Source organism: Gorilla gorilla, chromosome 11 (assembly GCF_029281585.2).
Source record: "Gorilla gorilla gorilla isolate KB3781 chromosome 11, NHGRI_mGorGor1-v2.1_pri, whole genome shotgun sequence".
NCBI classification, from domain to species: Eukaryota; Metazoa; Chordata; class Mammalia; order Primates; family Hominidae; genus Gorilla; species Gorilla gorilla.
This window is the reverse complement of record NC_073235.2, coordinates 74,750,684-74,763,975: the sequence shown is the minus strand read 5'-3', so window position 1 is coordinate 74,763,975 and position 13,292 is coordinate 74,750,684. Positions and strand designations below refer to the sequence as shown.

The following is a 13,292-nucleotide window of genomic DNA, read 5'->3' as shown; positions in this document are numbered from 1 at the left end:
GACTTCCCAGTCTCCAGAAATGTGAGAAATAAATTTCTGTTCTTTATAAATTGCCCAGTCTCAGGCATTTTGTTGCAGCAGTGCAAATGGACTAAGACAGTCATCAATTCAGCAGTCTTTAAGTTATTGCTTGCTATGTGCCAGGGAGTATGCTAATTTATAAAATCTACAAATGGTTATGCTATAAAGTTTGAACTAAAATATTAGCCATCTAATCTTCACACCAAAAATTATTTAACACCCAAAATGATAGAAAATATGTATTCCCACTGTTATCTCACTTGTAATTCTTAATCAAGTGCATTCACCTGAGTCATATTGGGAGATTTTTGTTGTTGTTGTTGTTGTTGTTGAGATATGGTCACATCTGTCACCCATGCTGGTATGCAGTGATGCTATCTCAGCTCACTGCAACCTTTGCTTCCCAGGCTCAAGTGATCCTCCTACCTCAGCCTCCCGAGTAGCTGGGACTACAGGGATGCAATACCACACCCAGCTAATTTTTTGTATTTTTAGCAGAGACACGGTTTCCTCATGTTTCCCAGGCTAGTCTTGAACTCCTGGGCTCAAGTAATCCTCCCACTTTAGATTCCCAAAGTGCTGGGATTATATCTATGAGGCACCACACCCGGCCTTTGGGATCTTTTTAAAAGTACAGATCCCAAGGTAGCATCCCAGACCCATGAAATCAGGATTTCTAAGAATGGGTCCCAGGTTTTCTAAGAATGGGTCCTTTGAAGATGCACCCAGGTCATTACAAAGTTTCTCTCTCATTCAGAGCCACTGATCTGGATGATCTTAATAGTAGCTGAACGGTTGAGATCCACAGTACCTAGTTGCTAATAGCTGGCTAAAAACCAAATTTCTGTATTATTTTAAATTAATTGCCATTGGACGTGGCCACATTTATTGAGCAGGGGCCATGTGATTGGTGGGGTGGCATTTCAGCTAAAGGGGGATCCAAAGCATGATGAACACCATGACCCAAGATGTCCAGAGCAAAAAAGGACAAGGGTCTCAGAGAGGACATGAGGGAAGTAAGACAAGGAGACTACATCAAATGCTTAAGTAGGTGCCCCAGAAATAAGATCCATCCTAGCCACCCAGCGAGTGGCATAGGGAACCACAGACTGTGTCCAAACCTTACTTCCTAGAAAGAGCATCTGCATTCCAGCATTGGTTCAAGCACCAGACCCAGTCCATAGCAGGCCCTGACAGCTTATAGATAGGCAAAGTAGGGGCCATTGTTCCCTACATTTAAAAACTGGAGCAAAAACACTCATGGAGAATTCTATTAGTGTCAGGGGAACCCATTTATATAGAGTTTCATTTTTACAGAGAAAAGTATAACAGCGAGTGCTTATAAAGTGTCTACTATGGACTCTGTTCTAGGTGCTGTAAATGATAGAACCCAATGCTACTATTAGATACCTACTATTACTAGAACCCTGCAAGTGAGGGGAGCTGGGTCATAATTAAAGCAGCTCCAGAAAGGTTAAAATCCATCACTTTCATCAACAAGACCCTCTGTGTTTCTGCCCTAGTGGCATGACCCTGACCTTCAGTAAATCAACTTTCAGGCATTCTAGACATGCTGTAGGCCCATACTACACATGCTTGTGTTGACGTTAACAAAGGAGAAGCATTCCCCTTAAGCATGACTATGAGTGATTATTAACTAAGGACTCTAAAGCAATGCTGTTCAATAAAATATAACATAAGCCACATAAGTAAGTTTTACATTTTCTGGTAGCCATGTTAAAATAACTTAAGTGGTGAAATTAATCTTAGTATAGTTTTAACCCAATATTTCTAAAATGTTACTTTAACAAATCCACATGAAAAAATTATTGATGAGACATTTTACGTTCTTTTTTTCATGGTAAGTCTTTGAAATCCAGTGTGTATATTATACTCGCAATGCACATCAATTTGGAGTGCTCAGTAACTACATGTGGCTAATGGCTTCCATAATGGATGGTACAACTCCAGAGGAATGGGAACATTAGCTGCTGGAATCATCTCTCAATGCTGACTTGGAAGAATATAAGCTTTATTCTTTTTTTTTTTTTTTTTTTTAAATAAAAGCCACTTTTTCTTTTAGAATGTCTCCTTGTCCAACCTGCACAATTATTTGGGATCTTTTTGTTTACATTTGGGCAGTCTCTATACACAGAAACTTTTTTTCTAATTGGCTGAATCTAGTCCCATCAGGACTCAAGGACTTTCTTGCTTGAGTCTTCCGGAATTTGGTGACTAAGAGCCTGTCAACTTTTCCAGGGCCTTTGGGGTAACTGATTTGCTTCATAGCCTTTAATAAGTCCAGCAATTTACTCTGTGAAGAGGCCCAACTTTCCAGAACTTGAGATTATACTAATGCAACCCCTTTTGTATATACCAAAGCCCCATGGCCCCTTTGGCTCCAGGCTTGTCTTTCTCTAAAATTTTTCTCAGTCTCTCCTGACATACAAAGACCAGAGTCCAACCCAGCCATCCAACTGCAGATGGTACACAAGTTAATGCAGAGATGATGTTTGGGGTCTATACCTATATTTGACATGCCTACCTCTTTCTTGCACTCCCCTTCCCTTTTTCTCAATTGTTATTACACCTTAGTAAAAAAATTATGTTCAAAAAGTTCCCAGAATTATTCTCCATTGGCCTTTTTAGTTTTAAAACAAACAAACAAACTCTTTGAGAAAGTAGATCAGAATTTCAAAACCTCAAGCTTCAACAAGGAGTGGCCAGTCTGACACTTACTCCCATGTATGAACTTGTCTAATATGTTTTTATATCCTGAAACATCATTTGGGTGACTAATATCCCCTGGGATAGGCCAGACATTTGGTTTCTTTGAACCCCACCCAAATTCTCAAGTGGGTCTCAAAAACATGCTGTAGAAAACCCTGTGCTGATTGTTTTTAATATTCCAGAACCTTTAAAGCTAAAGACAGGTAACCAGAAAGTATTTTCCTCCTTCTGCGCTAGCTGGCCTTGATCTAGAGGCTTTGGAAAGACAACGGATACAGAACCTGATGTATTGGTCATGGGCAGCTGTGGTCCATGGAGAAGGAAGAAAGCCCCACCTGCTAGTGAATGTCTTAGCCAAGGAGGGATGTAACTGTCAGGATTTTGAGAAGGACTTGAAAAGAAAAGAATGGGTGGATAAATGACAAGAGAGAGAAATGGACATGGGTGAGGAGGGCACAGTTGGCTGGGGAAACAAAAAACAATCTCTCCAGAGCATCAGATTTACACCATCAAAAGTACAGAAAGCAGGCCTTAGGCCCCCTTTCAGGATGCCCTTTTTCTTGTTGCCTAGACAGTCCTCCCTCACTGTCTGTTTGTTTCCTGGACCCGCAACCTCAGACACCAAAATTCAAGGATGCTCAAGTTCCCTCTATAAAATGGTGTAGTATCTGCATATAACCTACAGACATCCTCTTGTATACTTTAAATCATCTCTAGATTACTTATAATACCTATTACAATGTCAATGCTCTGTAAATAGTTGTAGTATATTGTTTGGGAAATAATGACAAGGAAAAAAGTCTGTACATGTTCAATAAAGACACAATTCTCTTTTTCGAATATTTTCAATCCTCGGTTAGTTGAATCCAGGGATGCAGAACCCGAGGATATGAAAGGCCAGCTACACTGATTTCGGCTCCCTGCAGGCTCTCCTTTCTTGTTCAAGTCTTTAAAATGCTAAGTATGGAAAAGCTGAGACAAACTGGGGAGGAAGAGGGGGCAATTGATTATTCTTTGTCAGGTTTCTTCTCTTAAACAATGCTCAGGGCCACCAAGGTCTCAGCAATTTGACATATCTTCCTGCTCTTAGGGCTTGGCCTTCCTTCACTCCCTGCCCCACGATGGGACTCAAGACTTTAATTTTAGGGAAGGTGAAGATGTTGCATCTGTCTGGAAAGCAAGTCAGGCGGTTTTTCCCCTGCTCCTTTTAAATCCTGGGATTTTCCATCATTAGCCAGCACATTAATTCTTAAAGAGTTTCTTGCTAATCCCTGTCTAGATGATTCTAGACACACACAACCACAGTAAAGATCTAGGTTGAAGTAAGCAGCCAGCAATATCTTATTCATGAGAGAAATTCTTAAATCTTTTGTTCAAAGAGGAGGATGTTTTCTGGGTTTTTTTCTAATGATACACAGAAAAGGGAAGCACATATCTGCAGTAACGAGGGAACCAGCATCACCTGAGGTGCCTGTGGCTGCCCCTTCCCTAAGCTGCCCTGTGAGGAGCGACCATTCTGCTCCATCTGACTCAAGACTCGGGATTATTTCAGCAGCTTGGATGTCTCAGGGCCTATCACCCAAGAGGGGCTGCAGAGGAGGTTAGTGGTGTAAGAAGACAGATCACTATTGTCACAGATCCTAAAGCCTCTATATTCTGGACAAGTCCTTCTGCCTTTTACCTTTCAGAGCACTATCGGCTGTTAGTAGCAGGGACCTGATGATTTTTAAACAATTTATTTTTTGGCATACTTAATTGCTGACCTAAGGAGACTGTTGACAGTTCATGATTTTGTGATTTTAAAACTCCCATGCAGGAGGCTCCCTTCAATCCAAGGTTTACAGCAATATTTAGAAATAGGCCATCGACTGACGAATGGATTTTACAAGGTGGTTATCCATGCCACATTTAGCCACACTATTCAGCCAGGAAAAGGAATGAAGTGCTGATGCATGCAACAACATAGATGAAGCTTGAAAACATCATGTGTTTTCAAGTCACAGAAGGCCACATATTGTATGATTCTGTGAAATGCCAAATTGGCAAATCCATAGAGATAGAAGCAGATTCCTGGTTAACAAGGACTGACGGGAGAGAGAAATCAGAGTGACTGCTAACAGATACAAGGTTTCCTTTTGGGGTGATGAAAATATTTTGGAACTAGATCACACTGATGGTTGCACACCATTGAGAATGTACTTTAGTCTCTGATGGTAAATTTTATGTCATGAATTTTATCATATTTTTAAAGAGAGCCTGAGGTTTTTTTGGGGAAAAAAAAAAAAAAAGGAAACCATCCTAACCCTTACTTTTAGCAAAGGCTGCCATTCCTGAGTTCAGCTTATAATCTTGTGCTTCATTAAATGCTTCTCAGAGTTAATTGACCACCAGTTTTCTCCAATCAACCCCATAAGGGTTATATTTGACTAGGTAATATCAAGCATACTGCCCTTGGTTGATATTAGTCAGCAAAAGGTTGCTGTCTCAATACAAGCTCACGAAGGCTTCTCACAACGGGGATGGAAAGCAGTCACATGCGATGTTCATCAAGCCAGGAAAAACTACAAGGTTCATTCCGCCCTGGGAATGGCCCCTTACTGGACCACAGCGTCTGAGCCTTTCATTGCCCACCTCCTTTTGTTAAACATGGAGAGGGATATGGCTGGTATACACATAAATGTGTTTCAGGATAGAACACAAAAACCTGTTAATGTTGTCACCATTGACAAAGGAACTTCTCTTGTTACTTTGTACTTTTTAAAATCATTTAAATGTTCTTATCATGTACTTACATGAATTTTATAGTGTATCATTCTACATTTATATTTGCATGTAAATAACACACATATAAAAAATGCCAGCTAGGTCACTTGACTGTCTCAACTGAGTCTCATGAATTTAAAATTAGAAAACCGTCTGTTGAGGCTGGGTGCGGTGGCTCACGCCTGTAATCCCAGCACTTTGGGAGGCCGAGGCGGGCAGATCACGAGATCAGGAGATCGAGACCATTCTGGCTAACACGGTGAAACCCCGTCTCTACTAAAAATACAAAAAAATTAGCCAGGCATGGTGGTGGGCGCCTGTAGTCCCAGCTACTCGGGAGGCTGAGGCAGGAGAATGGCGTGAACCAGGGGGGTGGAGCTTGCAGTGAGTGGAGATTGCGTCACTGCACTCCAGCCTGGGCGACAGAGCGAGACTCCGTCTCAAAAAAAGAAAACAGTCTGTTGAATCCAGATTGAGAGACATGCTATAAAGCAACTCACTTGGACACTTCAAAAACGTCAGTGACATCAAGAACGAAAAAAAATGTCAAGAAATGTTCCAGATTAAAGGAAGCTAAAGAGACCTAAAAATAACTGCAATGCATGACCCTTGATTGGATCCTGGATCAGAAATTGTTTTAAAATTCTATAAAAAACATTACTGGGACAACTGGGAAATTTCAATGTGTGCCATATATTGGATAACGGCATTCTATCAATCATCAATGTTATATTGTAAGAGATGACAGGAAAATGACTTGCTTTTAGGAGATATATGCTGAAGGGGTAAAGTTTTAGCATGTCTACAGCTAACTCTTGTGTATAATTGTGGAAGGTGGGGGAGAGAGTTAAAGCAAATGTAGACTTCTTTAGTTTTTGTTTGTTTGTTTGTTTGTTTTTCTAAGATGGAGTCTCGCTCTGTTGCCCAGGCTGGAGTGCAGTGGCGTGATCTCGGCTCACTGCAACCTCCACCTCCTGGGTTCAAGTGATTCTCTTGCCTCAGCCTCCTGAGTAGCTGGGATTGCAGGCGCATACCACCACGCCCGGCTAGTTTTTGTATTTTTAGTAGTGACAGGGTTTCACCATGTTGGCCAGGCTGGTCTCGAACTCCTGACCTCAAGTGATCCACCCGCCTTGGCCTCTCAAAGTGCTGGGACCACAGGTGTAAGCCACCGTGCCCAGCTTATATGGACTTTTTTGAATTTCTACCTAATTACTGTCCTTAAAAAGAAAAAAGACACTTTGGGAGGCCGAGGCGGGTGGATCACAAGGTCAGGAGATCAAGACCATCCTGGCTGACATGGTGAAACCCCATCTCCACTAAAAATACAAAAAGAAATTAGCCGGGCATGGTGGCAGGTGCCTGTAGTCCCTGCTACTCGGGAGGCTGAGGCAGGAGAAGGGCGTGAACCCGGGAGGCAGAGCTTGCAGTGAGCCAAGATCGCACCACTGCACTCCAGCCTGGGCGACAGAGCGAGACTCCAGTCTCAAAAAAAAAGAGAGAAAAGAAAAATTCTGAATTTTTATTATACTAGCTACAGCAACAACAAATAGAAGCAGTGAAGTTCAAATTCTGAGCCACCAAGCAGAATTTTCAGTATAGTTTCCCTTACCCTTAATTTAATTACAAAACCAACATTCCCAGCAGACAGGGATTTGCTCTTCCCAGGGGCCTCCCCACAGCCAGCCCTGTTGGTCTGCCAAGAGAAGCTGCCAGCTGCCTCCACCCTCTTTGAGCCAATCTGTGCCCCGGGAAAAGCAAGTCACTTGGAGAAGCAGCTTTTGCAGTACAGTTGTATTTTATAAGGTCTACCAGATTTCCATTCCTCCCACCCCATTTATCCTTCACTTTTTTACACACATACACTTTTTACTATACATAACTGATGATTCAGGGGGTTAATCTGACGTGTGGCAAATCCAGACCCTTGCAGTAATTTATCTCATTGACATAATTATCTGGCTTATGGAACAACCAGTTAGAAATTTTTGTTCCCAAATAGGCAGATCTGGCTTTCTTAACCTCTTTAAGCCTCAGTTTCTCCATCTCTAGTATGGGGTGGCGATAGTGATACTCACTCCATAGGGCTATTTGCAGAGTTAATAAGATTGTGCATGCACAGTGGCCAGAACATAGAAAGGTACTATTTAAGCACTATTTTAGGACTGACGTAAATGAGAGTGCAATTACCATTTTAAAAAAATTTTTGTTTTGAAGTAATCTGACTCTAATGTACGAAAATCAAAGATCACTTTAAGAAGTCACCTTAATCATAGAAAAAGGATTCAGTGAAGAATTTTTTCTGAACGATTCACTATGAACAAAATCATTGAAAAGTGATACTTTTAAAGGGCAAACTTATTACACAATGACACTTCCAAGATTTATTATTCCTAGTATTTAACTACTTATCTCTTCAATTTTCACACAAAGCTAATCATTAATATTATCGTATTCTAGAAGTAATTATTTTAAAAGCTTTTGCTGTAATAGCTGAAGCCTCTCTGGCTATTCCTGGTACCAAAGAAGGTAAAAGTGTTTATTTTTTTAGGACTGACATGAAAGAGATTGATTTCTGATGCCAAGAAATCACTTAGCATTCATGTGACTTCAACTTCACAGTATCTTGGAATATGTTTATCCTTAATCAAAATTCTTCCTAGAGGCAAAATGCCAACACTTTCACCTCTTTTGTACCTTCCCTCAGAAAACCCGGAGAGAGGTTGGAAACAAGGTCACGACCTAATGCTCCTCAGCCGTGCAGGCCAATGCTCTGTGGCGTCATCAGCTGCCCACCGTGAGCTGGTCACCACTTTGAGTCCAGTTCCCCCTGGCACCTCTTGCCTAGTGGATAATATCATACCTCACTTTCCAGCAAAGAAACCGAGCTGCAGAAGTTGAATGAAGGTCTCTAAGGATGCTCTTGGGTCCATCATTCATTATGTGAAATATGAAAGGTCAGTAACCTATCTACCTACTTTCAAAACAACCTCTTTACCAAATTTCGACTTGATGGTATTTTTTGCAATCAGATCTAAGTCCAGCACAAATGAAAATACAGAAATTTTTATTTTTAAATTGTTATCTAATAGATATTTATTTAGGGGAAGAAAATTTCTATAAGAGTTATTGTGAGCTTAACCATGGAACAGTGGTAGTCACTATTTTAAGCACTTTACAAATATTAACTAATACAATCTTTATAATGATCTTATATTATTATCCCCATTTACAGATGAGGAGATTAAGGCATGTGAAGGGTTAAGTAACTTGCCAGAGATCATGGAAAGAGCCCTAAAACATATTGTTAAGCAAATTGCAGAATAACATATATGACCCCATTTCTAAAAAAAAATTTAATATGGGGGTGTGTGTGTATTGTAAATATATAGAGCTTGAACAGATACAGTTCAATCACCATCAGTGATTGCTTCTGGAGAGGGGAGTGGTGGGGTGGAGGAGGTTAAGAGGGCTTTCAAATTTTGCTCTTTTTATTTATCATTTGTTTTTTTTTTTTTTTTTTTGGAGACAGGGTCTCACTCTGTTGCCCAGGCTGCAGTACAGCGGTGCAATCGTGGCTCACTGCAATATCCACCTCCCAGGCAGCTCAAGCAATCTTTCCACCTCAGCCTCCTGAGTAGCTGGGACTACAGGTGTGCACCATCACACCCAGCTAATTTTTTGTAGAAACAGGGTTTGGCCATGTTGCCCAGGCTGGTCTTGAACTCCTGAGCTCAGGAGATCTGCCTGCCTCAGCCTCCCAAAGTACTGGGACTACAGGCATGAGCCACTGTGCCCAGCCGGAATATTTCATACTGAGAATATTTCAGGCATTACATGCATAATTTTTACTTTAGAAAATTCAAATAAAGGACCAGTTCTAACAAAACAGCCACAGAAATGAGCTTCCTCTTCCTTTGAAGGCACACAGAACTCTGATTTGGTGTTTCAGTAACCTCCATCAAAATGTTCATTCAAACAAGCATTGCTTGCACACCTACCAGGCTAGGGACTGTTCTATATGCCACCTCACCGAATCTTCATAATTCCCCACAAGGGATGGATTCAAAATTTTTTATTTCAAATTTTAGAAGTGTATTTTGGGGTATGTGGGTTATAAAAATGGAATAATTTACGTAGCACTTTCTGTAGCACTTTTCTCTTATACATCTATTAACATTTCTTTCTTCCTCTTAAGAATATGGTGAGGTAGGAAGCTCAAGAGATTATTACTCCCAGTTTATACATGTGGGAACTAAAGCTAAAAAGAATAAATAACTCACCCAAAATCACAAGCAAATTAGGAATGCAAACTAGAAATGAGAACCAAGTCTCCTGATCCCCTAATGTTCTTGCCAGCAGAGCTCAGCTCAACCAGCCCAATCATTCCTGTCATCTTCATGCCAACAGCTGATCACAAAGTGATTGACTGTTAGGCCCCTGTAGTGGTCATCTCGTCCAGTGGCCCTCATTCCTGGCTACACACTGGAATCCCCTAGAGAGCTTTTAAAATTTATCAATGCCTGGGTCTCATCCCAGAATAATTAAATCAGAATCCATAGGGGTAGGATTCAGACACCTGTATTTGCTAAAAGCTCTTCAGTGATTCTAATTTATAGGCAAAGTTGAGAACCAACATATCAGCTTTCAGGATAGCAAATAGGTGTCATTTCAGATGCTAACTCCAATTAACTGAGAATAGAAAGAGAAAGCCATCTAAGGACCAGGAGCTGCCATGTGGGCTCAGAGGGCAGTGAACATTGTTGCCTCAGGAACTGGAGGGATGGGTGGCACAGGAGCTGTGTGCCAGCCAATCCTGATCTAGCCCAACTCCCTCACTTTAAAGACAAGGAACCCAAGGCCAGAGAGTTTATGTGATTTACCATGGTAACAAAACAAGCTAGTGGCAGATCAAAGTCTAAACCAGGTCTCCTAAGGTCTAGATCAGTCCTCCATTTGTTTATATAACTGAGTGGCTCCCAACCCGATTCATGACCCCCGGGAAGATGTAAGATCACCCTGTGATTGACCTGCTCTTGCCACCACGCACCGGCAGATTCAGAGGCCTACACCAAGCGCCACTCACATCGCCAAAACAGGTGCCACTCACAGCAGCCCAGGGGCCACTGGGCGTTTCCAATACCAACTGCTCTCCCCTCCTGCCACCATTTGGGTTGTCTTTAAAAGTCAGAGAAACAGCTATTGCTGGGCCTGGAGTTGGGAGCTGTGGCCACAGCTTCCATTTATTACTAAACCATGGGAGAGGCTCCCAGGAATGTGCCTGGCAATGGGCCCCAGGCTGCCTCCCGCCATGCCCCAGGCACATCACTCTGGCATCTAAATCGCTGCCTGTCCTAGAAGCCTGTAGGGGTGACTCACGTGTGTGTGTGTGTGTATGTGTGTGTGTGTGTGTGACTCAAGGGTCTATCATAAAGGCCCCATGAGTCACCCACTTCCTGACCAACACATTATGAAGACAGCTTCAGAATGCACAAATGCACAGGAAAAGAGCCTTTTGGCCAGGAATGAGTTTTGTGTTTTCAGCAAACTGGTTACTTTTAATATAAATACACATACACAGAGAGCACCCAAGATAAAAGTCAACAAGCTTAGTGTCTCCTCATTGAGACAATGCTCTGTTCATAATGGTTTCTGAAAAACTTTTATTATGGCAAAATATACACAACATACAATTTACTATTTTAACCGTTTTTAAGTGTATAGTTCAGCAACATTAAGTCCATTCACACTGCTGTGCAAACATCGCCACTATCCCTCTTCAGAAATTTTTCATCTTCCCAAACTCAAAGTTCATATTCATTAAACAATAGCTCTCCATTCCCCTCTCCCCCAGACCCTGGTAACCACTATTCTCTGTTTCTTTGAATTTGACTGCTGTATCTATCTGTAATGTTTTATTTCATTAATCTTTTAGGGTTTTAAAAATTTCATTGTTATCTCTTTTTCTAAGGACAAACACGGATAATCCTTTGGCTTCTTGTACATTTCTTTTAGAATTCCCTAAATGTAAATAGAAAGGACTCTCTGGAGTTTTTATTCTCACGGGGTGGCTATAGATGGAGAAGCAGAGATGACCAGGGGCTGTTTCAATTGAGCAAAGAAGTTTGCCTTGGAGCACCAAACCCAACACACCTTGGTTGCTCACACAAAGAGGTCCCGTTTGCCACAATCCAGTGCTCTCCCCGGGTGGGTAGTGGTGGCTGTGAAAGGCAGTCCGCTTATGAGCCAACCTGTGCATCTGGGGCTCCCGCCCTCAGCAGCTTTCCTGGGAAACCAATGAAAGAGGAGAGAGGAGAACGCTGGGCTCTGAGAACTGGCGTAGTTGGCCGGCGTTTCTGCGGTTGTTCATACCGTGCCTCCAAGTGCATGCGCAGACCAGCTCCAGCTCTGGGCGCCTCTGCAGGAAGCGGGAGGCTGGCGGCCCATGAGGACTGCAGCTGCTTGCACTCACTGTCCCCACGGGTGACCTCACAAAGCACACTTCCTTTGCCTGCCCACTGCTCTCAGAGGCAGTGTGGACAACCCCTCAGTGTATAGGCTTGAGAGAATCAGAAAGAGGTCCACTGCTGAGCAGCACTGTTGGGAACTTAGCCTAAGCAAAGTGCTTAGCCTGGGGTCCATGGACGCCCCACCCAATGGCAACCATGACCACAGAAAGCCAACAGTCTCGGGATTAGTGAATATTCTGAGCTCAGACTATGAATCCACTGACCTAGGTGTTTAATGAATATGAAGATATAAATGGAGTGAGCCCTTCCTTCAAAGCGCTCACAGCCTGGTTAGGAAGCTAGGACTCAGAGCCTAGGTCTCCAGCTAGGTGAAACTGTGCCGGATACCGTGTTCATACACTGTGTTCATACGTGGTGAAGAAGGTGCTAGCAGAGTTGGCTAGCTTCAGGAGGAAGCTGAGTCCTGAGACTCTCAGGGGCAGATTCCTTTATAAAGGTGCGAACTTTTTGGAGTACAGTTGTACATCTGAGAGGTTTTTAAAATTTTTGATTTTTGATCTCTTTGAAACAGGCCTCAACCATATGTTCCCAAGCCCCTGGGTTGCTGACTGGCAAGAGGAGAGAAGCCACTCCACCAAGCTGAAACAGTACCTGTCCCTCACGGTGGGAAGCTGAGGCAGCCCAGCAACCAGTCAATTTTTGCAGGACCAGAAGCACCATCAGAGGCCTTGCTTGCTGATTCATTTCCATACCTTGTTGATCTCCACCCACAGAACAATATGTAGAAGCATTTTCAAACAGTTCACACCAAATGCCCTCACTAACATTCCAAAGCAGCTACAGAGGAAATTAATGGTTTCCTTCAGAGGCTTTTATTTATACAAATACAAAAACTCCTATTTATACCTTCCCAGATTTGTAGACCTCTTGCTGTTGTTTTTTTCCTCCTGTTGCTTGGAGTAAAGAAGTGGGAATGATGCAAAAATGAAACCACTTTAGTAATACAGGAGAGTGACCGTTTGGTGTCAAATTGTGGACTATGGTGAGTACATGCATGGAGTCAGGAGACACACAACAGCCAGTGACCCTGTAGTGCAAACATGATCAAGTCCCACACACACCTTTCCCATCTATAAACCTTTGAATGCCTTCCCATTGCTCTAGGAAAAAGACCAAATTCTTAATGGGGCTTGCCTTTCTCTCTCTGGTGCTTGCCTGTCTCTCTCTGGTGCTTCTCTAGCCTCATTTTGCAGCCACTTTGCCTCCTCTACAGTCACGCCCCCTTTGTCTTTCAGTTCCGTGATTGTA

General features: G+C 42.4%; 1 long non-coding RNA gene across 2 annotated transcripts in view; it reads right to left on the bottom strand.

Moving 5' to 3' along the window:
- Window positions 1-11,924, bottom strand: part of LOC129531905 (uncharacterized) — a 70,108-nt gene extending 58,184 nt beyond the window's left edge. For both annotated transcript variants that reach the window (XR_010129615.1, XR_008677354.2), the window contains exon 1: window positions 11,668-11,924. This is a non-coding gene — a long non-coding RNA (uncharacterized lncRNA). The remainder of the gene's footprint in view (window positions 1-11,667) is intronic.
- Between the last annotated feature and the right edge of the window lie 1,368 nt (window positions 11,925-13,292).